We start from the raw sequence: 21,497 nt of genomic DNA, 5'->3' as shown, positions 1-21,497 counted from the left end.
ATCTTCTTTCCCTCTTCCTTTTCTCATTTTTTTCCTCTTTCTTTTTTCTTCTTTCTTCTTTTTTTTTTTTTTTTTTTTTTTTGTCCTACTTATTTTCTTTTGAATGATTTGGTCAGATTTTGGTTTCTCCAACTTCCTGATCTGTTTAGGAATCAAATGACTCTTTAAACATGAAGCCTTTCAGGCCTTTTGATTTGGCTAACCACAGAGGTCAGTTTTTCATTTATAATTTAAATTATTCCAGATGCTTGCACAAATGAGAATTGCAAAGAGATCAGTTTTGACATGCTCTTTAATACAACATGTGGTTACAATTTATAACCAAAAGTCACCTTTCCCATGATAGCTTGGATTTTGGAAGTCAGAGCAGGTAAGATACTTATTTCTCAGTTAAGACAGTGAGAAGCGCTAAGGGCTGATTTGCAGTGTCTTAAAGTAAGTAAATCTATATGTAGGAAGAGAAAGAAACACAGTCATTAAAAAGGCAGGAGTCTTATTAGGGATGTTTTCCCAAGTTCCCTCATTGTTGCAGAACACATGTACAGAAGAAGGATTAAAGGAAAGACAACCCTGCCAGACTACGTGTAAGGAAAGCCTTTGAGAATAGAAAAAGTGCTCCAAGGGACAGAAGAGATGCTTGAAATCCCTTTCTGCTGGGCAAAGGACAGTGATCCAGGCTGAATTATAGAAGTTACTAAATCTCCATAGTCTTTGCTTTATCATTTTACCTTTACAAAGCACTAAAAAATAATATTCTCTGTACAGGAAACAGTTCTTTCACCTCAGTCAGCATTCACTGAGGTGAGTAAAGCACAGACCAGTCACTGACCAGGCAGACCATCTCCCTGGTATTGTCCCTGTCCCTTGAGCATGCTGGAACTGATACAACCAAAAAATTTGCGGGGTTAGCTCTCTGACAGATCAACTCCTTGAACTGGCTTACTGCATACTTACACAGACTGATGAAGGAGACTAGGAAGGAAAACTTTGCCATGCATGGAAAGACAGGGCAGCATGTGGCAGCACCAGCCATGGTTTAGACTGATTTCAGACTTGCTGTGAAAGCAATCCCTAGGTATGTATGGGTGGTGGTGTTGCAGGGTACCACTACAGAGAGAAAAGCTTGTGTTCGATATTCCTCAACTTTCCAGCTTTCTAGAGTTTTTCCAAAGCCTGTGTTTTGTCAGAGCAGGAGACACTGCTTAAGATGTTTTTCACAAGACTTTGACCACAACTCTTTGTAGCAACTATTTTCTCATTTAATTTTTTTTTTTCCCAACATGAAGAGAAATATTCCTTGCAGGAGGTGGAGTTCAGTTATACAATATAAATGTATGGATTAATAGCATAGATGCTGATGTGGTTAAGTTAGAGGTAATGCATACCATGTGATTTTCAGTGTATTTTTCTACTTTGTGCTGGATTGTTTCAGAAAGTTCTTGAGCAAGGAAGTCTTTAAAAGAAGTGCTGAAAAAAATTACAGCAGATAAAAATAACTGAAAAAAACCCCAAACAATAAAAAGAAAACTCTTGGGTTTACCTCACCAAGATAAATACAAGTAGCTACATCAGGTGAGACAACTCTTCTCTCTCTCCATCCTTTGGTACTATTTCTGAAGCCACAAGCACACAGAAAAGTAGCCTTCCTCTCTGCCACAGCCTGCACATATAGAGGCAGGAGTTTATTTAGAGAGTGACATACTTGAGGCCATCCACAATGTGCCACACCAAAGGTCTAGTTTCTTCCGTATCCTGCTTCCAGCAGTCACTTTAAGTGGGTACCTGGGAAACAATATGCACAGGCCAAGTATATATGACACTTTTCTTTAACACTGCCAGTCGCCAAGTATTTCCACTTCAGGGTGTTTCCTGCACTTGCATGTGTTTCTGTCTATTTATTTAAGCCCAACGGCCCATGGGCCATGTAAACCTGCACTACGGCAGCATCCTTTGGCAAGGAGTTTCACAGGCCTGTTGCCTAAATAATCACCTCCTAATGTCTGTTTTAACCTGGTTCCCACTCTCTGAATTTGAAGCCCATTTCTTCTAGAACTGGATGACAGTGAACTCTATCGGCCCCTCTCTGGTATACATGATTTTATAGAGAGATGTCTCCAATATCCCCTAAATTTCTCTCTTTTGCAGGTTGAGGTGTCCCCACCTACTCAGCAGTTCCCTGTACAGAAACCGTTCCTTATCTTTGAACACCCTTGACTTACCCTGCCCCAGCTCCATTATATCTGTTCTGGGATTACAGTACCAGAATTACACACAGTATTCCAAGGGTGAGCAAAACACCGATTTATTCAGTGGCACTATGATACCCTCTGGTTTGTTCTCTGTTCCTTGCTAGCTTTTGGCTTGCCTTTTTTGATCACTATTTCACACTGAGATGATATTTTCTTGGCACTACCTGCCATAACTCTAAGACCTCTCTCCTAAGAAGTCATCACCCGCTCCGAGTCCATTATTTTATGGGGAAAGTTCAGATGGTATTTCCCCTTGTAGAACACTTTGTGCTTAATTTCCCTACACTGAATCTCTTGTTGGTTTCTCACCCAATCACTCAAATCTTTCTGCAGCTCTTCACACTCGGCACTTCTACTTGCTACCCTCAATGTCGTCATCCCACAGCACACACTCTTTCCTGTGTTGTTTATTAATACATTGGCTAGCACAGATCCCTGCATGACTTCCAATAGTTTGACCTCTCATTTACTTATTCTTGCAAGAAGCTTCGCTTACAAAATGGCTGCATAGTTTTCTTGAAACTTTGATAAAGCTTGTGAAAAAATTGAACACACATTTATATGTATACATATAGCTTGAAAAGAAAAAGAAAATGGCATTTTCCATTTTACAACGGTGGCAGCATGCTAGCTTTTAAGGAGGGCAAGGCACAAATCCTTGAGTCAGATTCCCAGTTCATGGTGTTCAGCTTGCCCAGTTGTAATGACCTTTCTGCAGTTCAAATAATTATTTTAAAACTTCTTGCCATGCCATAGTAACAAGAAGAGAAAGAAATAGAATTCCCATCTGACAAAAATCTTTCTGTTCCAGTCAGGTACAATAACTGCCCTTTCAACACAGTGTTTTTAAACATGCTAACCAGGTAGATTTCTCAGTGTTACATCCAGCAGGGAAAATATCCAAGTCAACCTGCTCCTGGCTGAGGAGGAGCTCCTGCTTCTACCTGTTCTTCTGAGGCTGACATTGCTCAGTTGCAGGGGGGCATGCACGGGGTTGGGTCTTACAGCAGCACTTCTGCAGGAATAGGTGGTGATTTGACAGTAATCTTTCAGAAAACAAGGCTGTATGGTACCAGAAAACTGAATATTGGCTGCGATGTTTTTTGCATTGGATGACATTTATTAATCTGCACAGAAGCCAGAAGCATGGTGAGAGTGCTGTATTGTAGTTTTCCATGACGAACATCTAGCTTGCAGTAGTTTAGATTTCCTTTGTGCTGAGCAGCAGCCAAGCAGCCTGCTATGCAGCATTTTTCAGGTGGGGGCACCCAGAATGTAGATGTGGGCTGGAAGGTCCTGATTTCTCATCGCTGACACCCATTGACAGCTTCTCCTCTGATTTCTAAAGGATTTTAAAACACGGTGAATGCTACTGTGCTATTCAAATAGAGCAAAAAGTGGTCAGCCTTTCCTACCGGGAGTACGAGATAATGAAGATCTGTGTGGGTTCATGGCGCTTCCGTGCACTGATCCTGTTTGTGCTGGCATTGTTTGGTCTTATTTCTATTTCCTTTTTTTTCTGTAAGGTTTCACACACTTTGTCACAGTCTGTGATGTTTGCAATGAGGACACAAAGCTCAGCTAACAAACCCAGACTCCATGAATACAAGTTTGGATCATTTATACCAGAAAGGTGCCATAAAAATTACATAATCTGAGCAGAAAGTACAGTTGGAGTCCTTCACAAATTACATCATCCCTTTCTGTAAATTTGTACTAGACATAAAGCAAAGACAAAATAATTTCTAGGGCACACAGAGGCTAATATAGGGAGATTAAATACAGTCAGCAAACCAAAACAGCATCTGGACTCAGTGGTTAATGGAACATTTCAGTATGGAGTTACAATGCAGTATAATGCAGTAATCTTAGCTGATTTTTCACAGACTCATAGTTATACATCATTTAAGCTCTTTATGCCCTGATCAGCAGCTCTGAGTGCGGCTCCTGCTTGCAGACTAGGATCAGCCATGAATAAAATTGTTTTTAATGTCTTGACTAAAGGAGTGCATTTTCAAAGCATACAAAGAAAACCTAGAATTGAAAATACTAATTCTGCCATAGCCTTACTCTAGCCATGCATGACACCACAACACAGCTATTCCTTCTTCCAAAAATAGCTCTCTTAAAAGGGGAGGCATTTCCTTTGGAATAAGAATCTACCAAGAAGTATTTTAAAACCTAAGTTTTGTTTACTTGGTCGTTTGTCCTGTGAGTCATGTCTCACAGCAGAGCCCAAGGCTCTGACTGTGGACAACCGCTGTTCAGAAAAAAAGTCAGATAACTGTTGCTGCATATCATCTTCATTAATTTACACTGTAGTATCACTCCAAGCACTACTTGTAGACTGCCATGGCAGATGTTGTGGAGATGCTATTCCCAGTTCTGTATAGGCCCTGTGATCAAACATCACCAAGATGGACTTGCATCATATTTTTTCTTAAAGAGAAGAGCATAAGATTGTTTCTGTCCCTTATACATATATTATCCTGTCTGTTCAGTGGCATCTCCATCAATTTAAGATGCCACCCTCTGTTTATACAACACTTCAATACTCCACACACTTTACACATCCTTTCTTCACCTATATTTGGGCCAGCACGTTAATGCCAACAGTGCGCTACACTATGCCCCATGTAGTCAGGTGAAGAAATGATGCCAAGAAAATTAAGAAGGGGACTAATGGACACTACGTTGCTTTTCCAGAATGGACTGCAACTGGGACACCAGGTTATCCCATGAGCATTATCATCTGCTGAACTGCAGTTTGCAGAGATTACAAAAAAAGTAGCACCTTGTGGTAATACAGGAGGCTGCTGATTCTCTATTGATCTTACATACATTGGGAGTAAAAGCTGTAAAATGAAGAAGTTCAGTTTCCCTTTGCTGAAGGTCAACACTACTAGTCTAAAGCAATGCAGTAAATAATGCTTCAGTTTGCTGCAAATAAAACAAGACAATCCTAAAGAGGTATGGTGCAGAAATGTCTTTCTCAGCAAAATCCTTTTGTGACAGTACTGGTATTTTACAGTCAGACAGAGCCAAGTGGGAGATATTATAAAATTAACATTTTTCCCCATACAGCCCAAAAGGTGCTTTTCTTGAACACAGAAACAAGTGTCATCAGCCTCATGATAGTTACTGTTCTGCTTTAGGATCTCACATAGACTAGTTTTTTGCAATGGTTCTTAAATCTCATAATGAGGAACATTGTACTGTCATGGGAATCTCAATGTGAATACAGCAGCCTAATTGGAGTATAGCAAAGAGGCACAAACAAGGGGTGTCTATTACACCCAGGCAGTGCCCTCTTGGGTAGTAGTGTAGCTCCACATCCTCTGTCAGAGCTGCATCACACAGCCAGGCTTCAGGATGAATGCTGCCCTTCACCAAACAGACCCCCACAGGCTTGACATATGCCTATCTGTAATGGGATTACTTACCCCCTGTTAGGTAAGCAAAAAGCGAAAGGAAAGTTCTGCTGCTTCAGAGCCTGAATTCATTTGCTTACACACCCTAGACACAGCGTGATATGAAAACTCAGCACTTTGAAGAAGCTGCCCAAATGGAAATGCAAAGATCCCACAGCACTTTTAAAAAAGATATATGTAGATAACCTGTGATTAAGAATTAGAAGAATATTGCCACTAATTGGAGAAGATTAAGAGAAGGCTGGGAAAGATGACCACAAGAATGGAGTCATCCTTTCTTGCAAGGGATGGCTGTGCAGGCTGAGATTTGTTAGCCTGGAAAGAGATGAACTGGGGAAAGCATGGTAGAAATCTATGAGGCATGAATGGCTTGAAGAGGCATTTTTGGCTGAAGGATGCTGTGAGTGCTAACAGGCTAGTGAGGTTCAAAGGGCGAGTTTACAAGCTGGGGACAGCAAAGTCCAAGGAGGGTTATGTCCCACTCAGGAAGTCTCTGAGCCTCAAATACCTGGAAACTTGCAGAACACTTGGAGGAAACATCATATATATGATCGACCTTTTAATGCATACCCTCTAAGGGCCTGCTATGGCCCACTAGGCAACGGCTCTTTGGTCTGACCCAACACAGTTGCTTTTGCATTGTATGACTTCCTTGGGGCTGCAACTTATAAGCTTGCCCAGATAATCTGACTGTCTTTCCTCCATCAACAAAATGGTTTCTCACATCAAGAGCGCTGTGGAGAATCAAGGATAAGAGTGGAAATTAACAGTTATATTGCTTGTAATGTTGCAGCTACTCGACACGCAGTATTTAATTCTTTATTAGGCACTGTGCCTTGGGACTGTTGTTGCATGCAAAACTGCAGAGAGGAGTGAGTCTTATTTTAATAAAAATAGGTCAAGGAAACAGAATTTAACCTTTTAAATAATTGGATTCTACCCAGAATAATTATTTTTTTCATCAACATGAGTTTGAAGTGCAAAGAACACAGGACATTCTTACAAATTGAACAATTTGGAGTTAAAACAGACTGTCTTCATTTGACAATGCAAGCATTTATTTCATGGAAGAAGATAAACATATTTGTTGGAAATAAACACTGGTATACTGAACTTAATGGTCTACAGTGATGACAATGTATTTTGTGTGACTAACCTGCGACCCCACAGAAGAAGATCCTAATTTCCAAAATACTCTCAGCCTGCCTCAAATTACTTGTTTCAATTCTGTATGCCCTAAAATACTGTTTTATTTTCAGTCTTATTTTTAATATATGTTAATAGGCTTCTTTAAGAAGAAGAAGATGACATAACTTTATTTCCTTTGGGAAAGATGGATGCCAGACTCACTTCTAGGAAATACACCAAAAGAATACACTTCCTTCCCTGATTCCAAAGCATGTGTTCTGCTGACAATTATTTCAGTGAGACTGATGGGATAGAGCAATTAAGCACACACACATTAGCAGTCTGACCAAAAATCCCTCTATTATGCATTCAATTTAAGAATTCCAGTATCAGTGTACTGATGATGCAGTAGTCAGGTGTAAAAATCATGGAAGTATCTTGCTTCTCAGAAGTTAGGAAACACCTGAATTCAGGAAAAGCTAATAAATAATTGACACCTTTTTTATCTTTTTTATAAGCTTATATTTTCAGACATTGTAGTATCTAAATTTTCCTAAGACCCTCCTCAGTAATTACTAATGGAAGGTCAATCAAGTCATGATGTACCGTAGCAAAAATATATCTTCAGGGTACACCACAGGTAAGCAGCTCTGAAATGCATCAGGCAGCATTGTTTTTGCATGAGATGCAGACCAGAAAGTAGGAAAGGAGCATAAGGACTTGGCTAACGTGATCGTTGCTCACTTACTTACACTTTCTGAGACGTCTAAAGGGACTGCATGTATTTAAGACTTGACTCTCTCACTAGCACTTAGCCTTAGTTACCCCTCAATGAGGAGCCATTGTGTTCAACAAAAAATTATGTAACTGAATTTTCTTTTGATGTTTTGATGAAGATGATCTCATGGAAGAGGAGTGTGGATGGGAGGGTAAGACTTCCTTTACAGAGAAGCATGTTTACTACATCTTGCTTAGAAGAGGAACAATGATGTACCCAGATGTTATAGCAGGGATTGAGCACCCTCCACTATCAGAGCTGAGAGGAACTCTTGGAGCTGGGAAAAAAAGGAGGCTCAGTCATAAAAACTGGCACAGGAATTTTAGGTATCAGATGGCCAGACTGCACTGTCAAATGTCATCGTCTGATGTGTGCATCTTCCTAGAAATGAAGGGGAGGGATGCATTTCACAGGTGTGGCTGAAGACTCCGTGCAGCAACACCTCCAAGGGGACAAGTAAGAGCAAGCCAAGTCGCTGTTCTCTAGCATAGCATCAGCTGGCAACAGTGTTGGTGTTTTGACCCTTGAACTCTTCACTGAATGGTGGTGAATTGATTGAAAGAAGTCTGAACCAGTGAGAGCAATACAAAATAACACAAAACACCCCAAAGTACCCTGAGAAATCAGTAAGCCTTTCCCAGGATACTTGCAAAGTCATGTACTTACATCCGAGAAAGAGCGGTAGACACAGGGAGAGACCACTGTCATGCTTATCTGAGGATGAGACACCTGGTCTCGATAGATGCTGCAACTTCACAGTTTTTTCCAGGAATACTAATGTTCTGTCATTAAATAGGATAGGTCATTAATAATGAGGTTTCATTGGATTGATCTAGCAGGCAGGGAGAAACATAATTGCGTATTACATGGCATGAGCTGAAACGAGGAATTAAGAAAAAACTGTAGACTGCTAAAAGTGCCTTCCTTGAGCTGGATTAGTGCTGCTAATGTTTCAGTCACTATACTAGCCACCAAAATAGCATTAACTCTGTTTTTAGGTACTGAGCAGATTTTTGTTTGCTTTTTACTTTAGGCATTGAATATCTTCTTATCCCCAATCATCTTTAATCAGTCCTGATTGTCAGATGTTGGGCCAGAGTTTTACTTAGAAAACTAGGAAAATTTTATACTTCCACTTTTTGTTTGACACATTTCTGAAACTGTTGGATGCTGTGCCTAGGGAGGAACATGGGACGACTTCTCCAAATAGTAACACACCTTAATATTGCCTTCTCACAGGATTTGAAAAAGAGATTTTACCTTTATCTTGTCAATGGCTGTAGGAAGGTGTTTGATTCATTGGGCAAAATAAATGCCTGTGACAATCACCTGATGCAATTAAACTGTTTTGCTGTGGGATTGTTTTTTCTTGTGAGGGATGTCTTCTAATGAAAGATGCTTGAGATGACATGAGGTGAGATGAGATGCTGATTTCAAGAAACAGGATGCCTGACATAACTGAAGGTTAGGACTTTCATGGATCCCAGTTTAGGCACATAAAAAGAAAGGGCAAAAACCTGTTCTCTTATCTTTGGCATTAATTACATATGAATGTGCTGATAGCCAAAGCGATGTATTTTTCACACCACGTAATTCATCTTAGACTATACATACACATTTACACAAGTTCCACATGCTTTTAACGTCTGCATCCAAAACGTAATTTATACAAACTTACACACAAATTAAATCCATCAGTTAGCAATCTGAAGTAGTCAGGAAAATGGAGGTTTTCTGTTTTATTCTTTGAAGACTGAGGTAAAACTATCACTTCCTTCCCTTTCCCTTTCTTCTTACATTCCTTCCTCCTGCCCTATCAAACAGTATTCAGGGGATGGCAGTGCTGGATAGACATGACTTAGCTTATGCAAATGTTGAAGCTATCATGAACATTCAATAAAATACACACTTTAAAGGAATTATGTCTGTGTGGTCTTGCACTAGAAAACGTTGCCAGCAGTGCTCTATTGGTAACAGATATGGTTGCTCTGCAAAATCGCTGTTCCAGCAAAAGCCCTTGTGTACTTCAGCTGGTCTTATTTCACACAATGATACTGGTGTAAATTCTTCTAATCAAAACATGGTTGTACCAGGTACAGCCAGTAGCACTAGAGTTCTCACCAGTACAGGTTTGTTGATGCAAGTATATTAACAAAACAGTACTGATAGCATAGACCTGACAATGCTTTAGGACTTTGATCCTCAGCTGACAACATGTTGCATTCATTAAAACTCACATCAAAGTTACTGACAGCTTGTTTGAAGGCTGCCCTTGGTAGGCTGCTGAGTCCCTGCTGTTGCTCTTCATTCCCACTCTTACTGAGGTGTTACCCGAGCTGCAGCTTCAAAGTGGGATTGCAGCATAAGGAACAGGCCCACAGTAGCTTTGTGTCAGCTGCCCTGGGTAGCAGCAGAACATCTGTGGAAATCGTACCCTGGATGCTGAACTGGACAGCTAACCAACACTCCAGCTTGTATTGCAGAGGCCCCATTACATTATCGCCTAAGTTAGAAGGATTTAAGCTAGCATAGACATGCTTTTCCTTTCTACAGGAGCCACATCCTTAGACTGCACTTTGTTCAACATCTGTGCAGTGCCTGCACAATGCAAGTCTTTATCCATAGCCAGGCTGCTACTGGAATCCGAATAATGACAGCATTTTCTTTTCACTAGGTAATGGATGGCATCAGCTATCCATACAAAGGCAGTGGAGTTTAGAGATGATCTCTTATTCTTCCCTTCCCCACCCTGCGCTGCCCTCCCCTCCTCTCCATTGCTCTTCTCCATTGCCCTCTCGTCCTCTTCCCTTATTTTTTTCCCCCTTTGCAGCTTCCTGAAACACTAAAGGTTAGGGTGCAGTTTGGACTCCTTGATAATGAAATCAATACTTTCGTGCTGTATCTGCAGTCCCTGCTGGTTTTTTAGAAATATTGCATCATTTTTACTGTCTCACAGGGCTCAGTCTTCAGTTGAGTCACCAGTGGCACAAGGGAGTAATGGCTCTGCCACAGGAACAAAACAACCTCTGTATAGTGCCTGTAGGAAATTCAATTGGTGTCTGCCTGGCTGCTTCCCTTTCTTCGTGGGGACACTTCTGAGGCACTATAATTGGCTTAGCTGGGGAGATAAGTGACAATTGTGGATAAGAGGAGGAAAAACAGGAGAAGGAAATCTCTCTACTTTTTATCTGTCTATTGAGAGGTCAGTGTCAGCCAAGAAGCACTTAAAAGAGATCTTCTGCTCTTATCTGGCAAGAACAAGGACACATGGAAAGATCTAGTCATGAGAGAAAAAGCCAGCTACAAGGCTACACGTGCCTAGGGCTTTCTGTAACATTTCCTGACAAGCGGCTTACTGGCATAGTCAGGGCTGGATCACTGCTCTGGGAGATGATGGGGGAGAACAAGTCCAGACCTTCGGGTTTCTACGAGCCACATGCATAGGTTCATAGTCACAAACATCCACCTCTTCTGGGATCTTTGCCCACATTAAGTTGGTACAGCTCCACTGATTTCCTTGATCTCAAAAGCATGCATGCCTGTTTCCTACAAGTCTTCCAACATCACAGGCTGGCTTACATGGACTGGGCAAATTTGACCTGAGATGGCTTCGCCTGCTTTTCTTAAGAAAAGTGCCTCTATGTGTGATGGGGGACACTTTGGAGTTTAATTACATACAGGTTGATTCAAATGGTACCAAGCCATACGAAAATGACAGAACCACTGGAGCTCTGAGAGCCTCTGTGTTTCCTGGTTGTGTACAAAAGACACTGCAGCAAATTGTTTCAATTGGCATAATCAGATGAATGAATCATAAAGCAGACAAACAGCAATTCATCCCTCGATGCAGCTTCTCCCTCTAATAGCATTGTACTTAGTCAGCTCAGTAATGATATTTTCAATAAAATTTCACGTGCAGTCAGGTCCCTCTTCTCTTAATCCCACGCTAACCAGAGATGATGGTGTACTCTCACAGGTTTATTCCATAAAATAAACTGGTATTGTACCTCTACAGAATTTAACCCCAGGTACAAAGGTCAGAGTTCCCCTTACCAGATACATGCCTGTCAGCAGTCTGTGACCCAGGGTAACCTTGGAAATGAATGTTCAACTCATTTTCATAGACCAGACCAGTACAGATGCTGTTGAACAAGGCACAGGCTTCGAGCTGTTCCTCAGCAGGGCAGAATACCCACTAACCTGACTCTCAGTTTTTGTAGGACCTGAATAGGCTTAGCAAAAATGTTTCTGGTTGGAGGCCAAAGCTTCTTTTTGTACCTTTTTGACATCAGAATCACAGAATCACAGAATCAGTACGGTTGGAAAAGACCTGTAAGATCATCGAGTCCAACCTGAAAAAAAAAAAAAAAAAACCCAAAACCACACCAACAAAAAAAACCACAAAAAAGAAAAACCACAAAACCCACGCCACACAACAACAACAACAAGCCACAACCCACCCAACACCACACAGCACCATGTCCATCAAGCCACATCCCACAATGCCACATCCACACGCTCCTTGAATACCTCCAGGGAGGGTGACTCTACCACCTCCCTGGGCAGCCTATTCCAATGTTTCACCACTCTCTCAGTGAAGAACTTTTTCCTAATATCTAGCCTGAACCTCCCCTGGCGCAACTTGAGGCCATTTCCTCTAGTCCTGTCACTAGTCACTTGGGAGAAGAGACCAGCACCCACCTCTCTGCAACCCCCTTTCAGGTAGTTGTAGAGAGCGATAAGGTCTCCCCTCAGCCTCCTCTTCTCCAGACTGAACAACCCCAGCTCCCTCAGCCGCTCCTCATCAGACTTGTGCTCCAGACCCCTCACCAGCTTCGTCGCCCTTCTCTGGACACGCTCCAGCACCTCAATGTCCTTCTTGGAGTGAGGGGCCCAAAACTGAACACAGTATTCGAGGTGCGGCCTCACCAGCGCCGAGTACAGAGGCACGATCACCTCCCTACTCCTGATGGCCACACCATTTCTGATACAAGCCAGGATGCCGTTGGCCTTCTTGGCCACCTGGGCACACTGCTGGCTCATCTTCAGCCGGCTGTCGACCAACACCCCCAGGTCCTTTTCCGCGGGGCAGCTTTCCAGCCACTCGTCCCCAAGCCTGTAGCGTTGCATGGGGTTGTTGTGGCCGAAGTGTAGAACCCGGCACTTGGCCTTATTGAACTTCATCCGGTTGGCCTCAGCCCATCGATCCAGCGATCAGTTTTCAGTTGGTAGAGTTTTCATACATAGGCACATTGTAAAAAAAATTTTTCTCATTGTTGAGTTTCATTGCTTGATAGTGGAAATATAAAATACTAAATTCTGCAAACTCTGCTCCTCTTGCCTTCACAGGCATTTGCAGAGAAAACAGCAGCTTTTGGGAACACATTCTGTGTTCAAAACTATGCAGCAAAAATTACATGGTAGTAATTGGCAGCTTAGGCAGTATCTTCAAAGCATGCAAAGGTTAGGTGCTGGTGTTTGAGCTTCTGGATCATTCCTGAATATACAGTTTTGATACCTGTCAAGGGTGGCATTATCAAAGATTTGTTCTGAGTCAAATGTACAACATTGAACTGTCTAGCTTACCTCTTTGGCATTCGTTATTTGTAAATACTAAGGGATTAAGCAAAGTCAAACCCCAGTATCCATATATTATTTTCTGAAAAAGTTTCTTTGGCTTTCAGCCACCTTTTCCTACAAGCTCTGGAAATCATTAGAGTTCTTTTCTCATTACTACTGTAGATAATGATGTTGAAGATTGAAAAAAATATGGGGTTTGTGGATAAAACATATAGGCGGACATAAAGAAGTTTCCAGTGTCAGCAGTTTGTGTCAGCCTGGAGTTTATTTTACACCACAAAAGGACTGCTTCAGGAGACTGGTGAAAGCTTTGCATGCCCTTAGCTAGACGCAAGCAGTCATGTATGTTACACACCAAATTGAGTCATACTTCAAGTCACTGGCCTGAACCAACCTTAATAACAGGCTTTGACCCATCTGTTACATCTGCCTTGGCTAGTGGAGAATTTGTGTCCACTTCTATACTTTGATTCCTCTGACCTTTAGTTTAGCACTGATTTGATATCCCCAAACTTGGTTCTGATTTGAGGGCATTTTTTTTTTCTGCATGGTATTTGCTTACACTGCTTTTCTCTATAGTTTTTTCCTACTTGCTTGCCTTTACCACCAGTCTTTTAAAATAACTGTATCTCAGTCTGGCTTTTTCTGGTCACCAGTTCCTGCTATTCCATAGTTGAGAGAAGGCATTTCCTAGAGATCATATGTCTTCAATGAGAATGCTCTTGTGCTGACGGATTTCAGATGTGACTTTCTGCAATATTCATTTAAGGCTCTGTCTTTATGGGCGTGCCTGCCAGTTCAATTAGTTGTCCATTTTCAGAAAGCCATGCACAAAAGTGTGGGCTAATAGTCAAAACTAATTTGCTGAAAAGTTTGAATAATTACAGACAATGTTTAGTTTTTGTTGAAGTTACAGGACAAATGGCACTTTGCAACCCTCTTTAGTCACTGTCACTTGTCATCTGCGTATGACTAACTTTGCTATCAGCTCCTCCTTCAAGCCCAGTCACTTTAGCTGGCTGCTGTTTTCCATATTACCTTCTGGGGATTGATTTACAGTTGTGCCAGTGTCCCGCTATCCAGTGCCCTACCAAAACTTCAGTAGGGTAAGTCTGTCTTCTGATGAAGATGGTTGGTAACGAAGATGCATGGATGCATCTTTTGCATCCATGACAATGTGTGTCTCACTGTAACTGAATAGGCTAACTGAATAGGTTGCAATGTATCTGAATTTGTCTTAGGACAGAGAGGTGAACTACAGACATGTCCAAAGTACTTCCAATCCTATCTTTGGCATCCATGAACAAGGTGCCAACCGCAAATGATACCTGTGCTTGCAAGCCCTTCTTGCATGGAAATGGATTAGATCACTTCTTGTATGAGGGGGGAACCAGTGGGTACCCAAGAGATGTCCAGTCCATTCCTTCTCAGCTGGAGCAAGGCTACTTCCATGCGGCTATTAATATGTATAAATTATTAATATTAATATAATAATACTCTGAACAACCATATTCACTTTGGAAAAGTGAGCAAACATGCTTTTTCCTCTGGATGTCCATGTAAGTTTTAGGTCAGCATCTGCATAATGTAAACAGGCAGGTGGGTAGAAACAGAAAAAAACAATTGGAAAGGTTTTATTTTAAAACATCAGAAAATAAGAAGGAAAGAGCTGGAACAGTAAACAGGCTTCAGTAAGAGAATGAAAATAGCAGAACCGACAGAGAAAAACATCAGAGGAATTGTCTGTGGGCATACACAGGCACAGCTGTTAAGACTGGCAGCAGTTTGATCTGGCTTATGGGGTAAAGAGGTGGCCCACGTCTTTCTGGCATGGTTCACTGCTTTGTAAGTGGATAAGCACCTCAAAGTATATTGTAGAGCTTCAGCAAAGGCAGATTAGAGGAAAAACTAATAAAAACTACTAGAAGCTGCAGCTAGGTGTAACCAACAAGCATAGAAAAGGCAGCAAAACACAGTGTTTTCAGGCTCTGTTTTCCAAGGTCTTTTAACTCCAGCAGAAAAGGATGGGTGGTCCTCAGCCTCCTCAGGAGAAGATGTTAAGCCTTCATCCCTGCCTGTGATGCACAGGGGTGCCACAGCCATGCCTGCTTCACAGCCACAGCAAAATGGCTCTGCTCTGAGCTCCCCAGTGGTGCACCCATTTTATTCACGTTTTGTTGTTGTTGTTGTCGTTCGTGTTACTCTCTGAGTCTTTGGTGAGGGCGAGATTAGCTGAAGCAGGGGCAAAGCTTCAGCTATTTCCCCTGTATGTTGCATCTAAGCACGCAGTGCTTTTCCTGCAGGTCCGTGAAGAGGGTGCAAGGCAGCTGTGCCACAGCTCCTCCCGAACCACGAAGGGCAAAGAGAAGGGGGTGGAAGTCCTCATGACCCCAAGTGAGCTGGAGGGTTGCAAGGCAGGGCTGGTTTACTGTGGAGATTTCATGAGCAAGGCCTGCTCATTTTGTCATTGCTATTGACTACTGCCACAGCTTAAATAGTTCTGGCTTGTCCAGCCATCAGCTTGCAGAGGCCTCCAAATACATTTTCTGCTGTGGAGAGCATCTTTCCAGAAGACTTGATGTGCAACTTTGTGAAATCTTAAAGATAGATTTAATGAATGACACTTAGCCTGTCCCACTGCAGTAAAATGAATCCAAGAAGGGGACCTGATCTTAATTTTCTTGCTGCGAGTAGCCTGCAGAGCCTGAAATTCAAAGATACAATATCTGCTTTGTTAGTCTATGAGCTTGCTGTAAAATATGCTGTAATCTTTGCCAGGGGTATGTTGTGCATTCCCTGGAGGTTTTTCAGCACTGAGGAACACTTCAGGCTGCTTAACAGTTTGTTCAGGCTTTGCCTTATAAGGCCTTTTAACTCCCGCACAAGCACATGACAACCCCTCCAAGTGTCAGCCTGTTGGGAACAGATCACAGCAACAGTTTTCTCTGCTCTGCGAGCCACGCTTGTCCTGTCCGCCTTGACCTGCTGCCCTTTTAGCCCCTGTCCTGACAGCTAGCATAAAAATGTGGCCTTCGAGTAAAGGGTGGGGAGGGCAAAAGCTTCAGCTCTGCTTGCGTGCATGTCCTTGCTGCAAAGGTTGAATGCGCCGAGGTATTTTCGTGCACTGCACCGACTTCGGTTGCAGCTGTGATGCCCTGGGAAGACTGGTGGTCTACCACTGATACACATTCTTTAGTGGTAAGGCATGGGATCTGCTGCTTTTGGGGAGACATCTGGTCTGCCAGTGAGGCTGAGGCAGCCGTGCGTTAAAAGTTGCTCTCAGTTCATTCTTGTTCTGTGAGGATATGTAGCTGTAATGGTAGCAGCAACTCTGTATCAGGGCAGCAGAAACATTTTCGGTTTTTCCTTTCTCAGTGTGTGTACGTCTTATTTTAGCAGCTCTGAAACATCAGCAGATTAGGCTAAACTATTGAAATGGGGAGTGCAAACCACTGAAAGCAGAATATGCTCTGCTTTGACTTAAAATATCCTCTCTGAAAGCTGGCAAAGTTATAAGCCATGGGAAACAGCCATTTGTGGAAATCCAGGAGGACTCAGCCTCTCCCACAGTTCCCAGCAGCATTTCCATCACAGCTTGGCCAGGGTGTGCATCGGCAGAGACCGCTCTGGGCTTTGCAAGTGTTTGGAGCTGTGGGGAGAAGGAGCCCTATGCGGCTGGGACACGGGGGCAAACCAGCCAGGAACAGATCTCGGACCTCCTCCACCCCAGTCCTGTGGCAGAAGGCTCTCCGTTCTCCTGCAGGCAAAACCCCACTCCTTCAGCCCTCTCCGCACCCAGGAAAGCCCTCCGCAGTTCAAAAACCTACAAATGGTAGCACCTGGTACTACACAGGCTCAGCAGTTGGGTAAATCCAGACTGTATGGGGCAAAACATGCAGAAGAGGCCCCGCACGCAGAGGGTTGTGTGACTTCGGTGGGATTACCACTTGCAGGACATCTGTTCAAGGGCTCCAAATACAAACCATGGCTTGTAACCTGCTCTGGAGGTGAAAGGTACTATGAGACATCGCACTGCATGTAATCCACGTTGTCATAGCCAGCATTTGTCATCACACAGTGATTTATCCAGAGCCAAAAGATCACAACTTAATGAAGCATTAAAACTGCAATAACCACAGTATCCGTGGACCTTAGGTTGCTCAGAGTTAGGCATACAACGGAATGAGTTTTTCAGCAAAAGGAAAAAGAACTGCCTAGGTTGCGTGTGGAACTCCTTGTACAGGTGGGCACATGCATATAAAAATTTAAGCTGCATCTGCTGATCTCCAAAACAAACTAAACCACCTTTTAAAGCCTTTCAAACCAATTTTTATTCAGAGTCCTCTCTGATCTGGGCACTGCTGAAAGGTGTTTCCAGCTTCCTACTTGCAGCAATGCTGCATTCGGGTCTTTGGCTTTGTAGCTGTTGAAATTGCAGCTCACTCAAGGCAAACAAAAGCCAAACTAATGCTTATCGTGGAATCTTTTACACAAAAATAACAGACTAAAATACTTGCTCTGCTTCCTCTGAAACATCATTTTAATTCAACAATGCACACCAGATCTCCTATGTAAAGGCAACCCCTGTTTTTCCTGCCATTTTTACATTATCAACTCATTTTTCTCAGTGCATTCATTGTTTCTCTTTAAAGTATCAAGAATGTTCCTTTTGTTTTGCATCTTTCTTCCTCTCTGCCTCACTCCAGAAGATTATGAGCTACACTTTGTTTCCACAATAGTGGGTTTTCTGTGGTGTTTGGGAAAACTGTGCTCATATCGATTGCAGGAATGATTCCCATTATAAAATTTCACAGCTGGTACACTTTAATCATGGGATGAGGTAGGCAGCCTAGAGTATTAAATCAAAACTCTGATAGCTGGATAACAGGTGCAGTGAAACCAAGAAAAAAAAAGGCTATTAAAAAGAATCATTTTTTGGCGCTAACTTGTGGAACTCCTTGCCACAATACACCACTGACAGTCAGACCTAACTATAAATCAGTAGAGGGCTGGAAACAGGTTGATAACAACTGCAACATGCTTCACTAACAGGGTATTTTGAAAGGGAAATCAAACCCAGAGTCGTTCTTCAAGCTCTGGTTGTGAGCTCCCAGGCAAAGCAGTATTATTTTGAAAGGACTAATAAGCAGGATTTCAAATAATTTCTTAACCAAAAATAAAAATACATCACATCATTTGCAAGTTGATATTCCAACATTTACTCCATACAAAAGTAAAAAATAGTGTAAAGTGCTTTTCCCAAGACATATCTTACCTTTAGGAAAAAAATTAAACCTTTTGAGAAATTCACCAAATAAAATGGGAGTGTTTTTTAATCTTTCTGTCTCATTAGAATTAATGCATATCTTGTGTGTGATCTAGATTTGATAAAATATCATTACTTAGCCATTAATGATACTTCTTCTTAAACACTAAATATTTGCTTAATTTTTTGTAGGTGCAGCTATTGCAATGCCAGCTGTAATTTAACTTGTCGTCATCCTTCCTCAGTAGCGACACAGCAAGCAGTCCCAGTACTGAGGAGTTCACATTAAAAGAACAGTAAGATAGCAGGCAAAGAAACACCTTCCTGAAAGGAGAAGTGATTTGCAAGTTGTCAGTGCTTGTTTAGTAACCTCATCTACAGAATGTCTGCTTATTGATCTACTCTACTAAATAAAATTGTCTAATGTTGTTTAGGTTAAAGTTTGTTTTGTAAGTAGCATTACTGATTTGGACACATATCAGTTTGTTGTTCAAGTAGAACACTTCGGCTTGAAATTGTCACTTACACGCCCCATGTGAAACAATCTGCAAATGTTGTTACACTTCTACATCTTTCTATGCGTGTAATCAGGGGAAAAAATACTGAAATTCCTAGATAGATCTGAAATGTGAGAACTCAAAATACAAATCTAAAAGTCCCTTCTTTCATATGGTCACAGTTTTCTGAAAAGTGCCGTCATCCTTAAATGGGACTCACATCAACACGGAGATATGTGCATTCACTATAACTGAACTGGGCTTAGCAATTAGTTATTTGACAACTAGAAGATCTGTTGAAGATGTTGTTTAAAACAGACACGTCCAGGGCTCCTGTCACCTTGTTGCCATCACACACCAGATACAATATTGGCATCTGCTGTAGACATATGTACGTAGATTTACGCAGGCCAGAAGTATCCTGAAGCAGCTATAAAACCACACTGTGTGATTGCCTGGGCACTAGAATCAACAAACACTTTGTCTTCTGCCAAATCTCAACTGGAAGTATTTTATCAGACTTCAGGAACAGTCTAACATGTGGAGAAAATTAAGTTGCCTAAATAGTTCTGATGCAGACAGATAGTATAGCACTCTCCATGCCTTTGGTGAGTCCCCAAACTGCAAACTGCAAATGTTGTATTGCTCATAACATCAGAAGATCGAAACAAATCAGTCATCTAAAGAAATCAAGGGAAAACATAGAAAAAGGGAGATAATTTTTCTTTTCTATGAGAAAAGAGTAGATGATCACATAGGGTAACATCGTGATGAAGAGATGTATTTTTTTCATTAGCTGTATCTCTTTCTCTCTTTGAAATTTTACAAGCATAGCAATGCTCCTCTACAATCCTTACAGAAGAGTCTCAGAGTGTTAACGCTGTGAAGAGTGGGCAGTGGTAGAAGTAGGCCTCAACTGCTTGATTTTCTTCACCTTCACTGAATTGATTCAAACCTCCTAGGAGAAATCTGCAAGGCTCTAGTTCTGCACAAGAATTATTCAAGAAAAAAAAAAAGTTGTATTTTGTTAAATTAACAGCCTGACATGTCTCCTTCTTCTCCACTTGTGCAGAGGGCCCTGCCACATGGTTACTATTATTTTAATTTATGATGAACTAGTACCTACAGCACATAACTACAGTATGCTCTGTTGTGCTACCTGCCTGTTCTAAACCAGTCCCAGCCTCAGAGGGAACCTCTTTCTTTTCATTCCTGCCACACCTAGCAGTAACTATCCTAGCTACAGGTGAACATCCCTTCAGACCTCTCTCAAGAGGTCTGAATTTACCATGGCGTTGAGGATACCTGCAGCCTTGCTCCACATTTTGTTATTCTCCAGTACAAGAGACATCAACCAGAGCAAGTTGGAGAAAGATGAAAAGCCTGCTTAAGTACTAAATTAAGACATAACTAGAAGCTTTCAGGGTTAAAGCATTCAGCCTCTTCCCAAATATCTTTATTTAAAAGGTTGGGTGACTGCTTAGTGTTGAAACAATTATGTATTGTAATCTCTTCCATGTTCCAAAATTAGAATATATGCAGAAGCTTCAAATGCAGACATGTTGACAAGGATTTTCAAAGTAGTCTAGAGGATTAAGAATAATTTTCCACTAAAATCAGTGGAAAACAATGTCAATCATTTAGACTGCTTTGTAAATCAGCATTAAATTTCATCCTAGGAACTGCTGACTACTAGGTTTAATGAATCCTGTCTCTTCTGAATGGTACTTACCAGACCAGGCATTTGTGCATTAGAGGTGCAAGCTATAAAGATGATTTCCTAATTAGCTGCATGCCAGAGATACCAGTTTAATGGTAATCTCATCTTGAGTGAGGCCTGTATGTGGTATGCAATGTAATGTAAAACAATTCTCCAATTTGTACTTTAAAATGTTAAAGTATAAAATAATACCATTACAGTGACATGAACAGGAAGTCAGTGGAACTTGCATTTTCCTCAGGAAGCCTGATGATGATTTTTCTCAGCATCTACTGCTGCTGTGCGTAGCACTAGTCTTCAAAAAGCATTAGAGGGAATACTACGTAGTTGCAGTGTCCCTGAGCATGGAACCAGTGGGGATGCCTTTCCCGTGAAAGGGACATCACAGTGTGCTTGCATGCCTTTGAGTTTAGCACTGGAAGTGGAACCATGGAGAAGAAACAACAGCCTTAACGATCCTTGGAAGAAATCACTTGCACATATGCAATTCAGTGGCTTTGCATAATACATACCGGGTGTAACGCTGGTTCAAGGCAAACTCTTGGCACCTTGTGGCTGCCTCAGGCTGTGAAAAGCTTAATGAATTCCCTAGCTAACAACAAAAGTTGGATGTACCAATTTGGGCGTAGTGTAGACTGATCCAAAATTCATATTAAACTTTCAGCATGGATACAGAAAGTAGCCAGTTATTTTTTGTCTCTGCTCCTTCTATGTGACTGCCACAACCTGAAGCAGAGGCCAGAAGGCCAGGAGATTATTTCTGTGCAAAACTTTTCCATTTTTTTCAGGACAGAGGACCAAAGATGGGATACCTCCTAAAAATCTGTCATTAGGGGGTCCTTTTTTTA

This window comes from Gavia stellata, chromosome Z, assembly GCF_030936135.1.
Source record: "Gavia stellata isolate bGavSte3 chromosome Z, bGavSte3.hap2, whole genome shotgun sequence".
NCBI lineage: Eukaryota > Metazoa > Chordata > Aves > Gaviiformes > Gaviidae > Gavia > Gavia stellata.
This window is presented reverse-complemented; position numbering follows the sequence as displayed.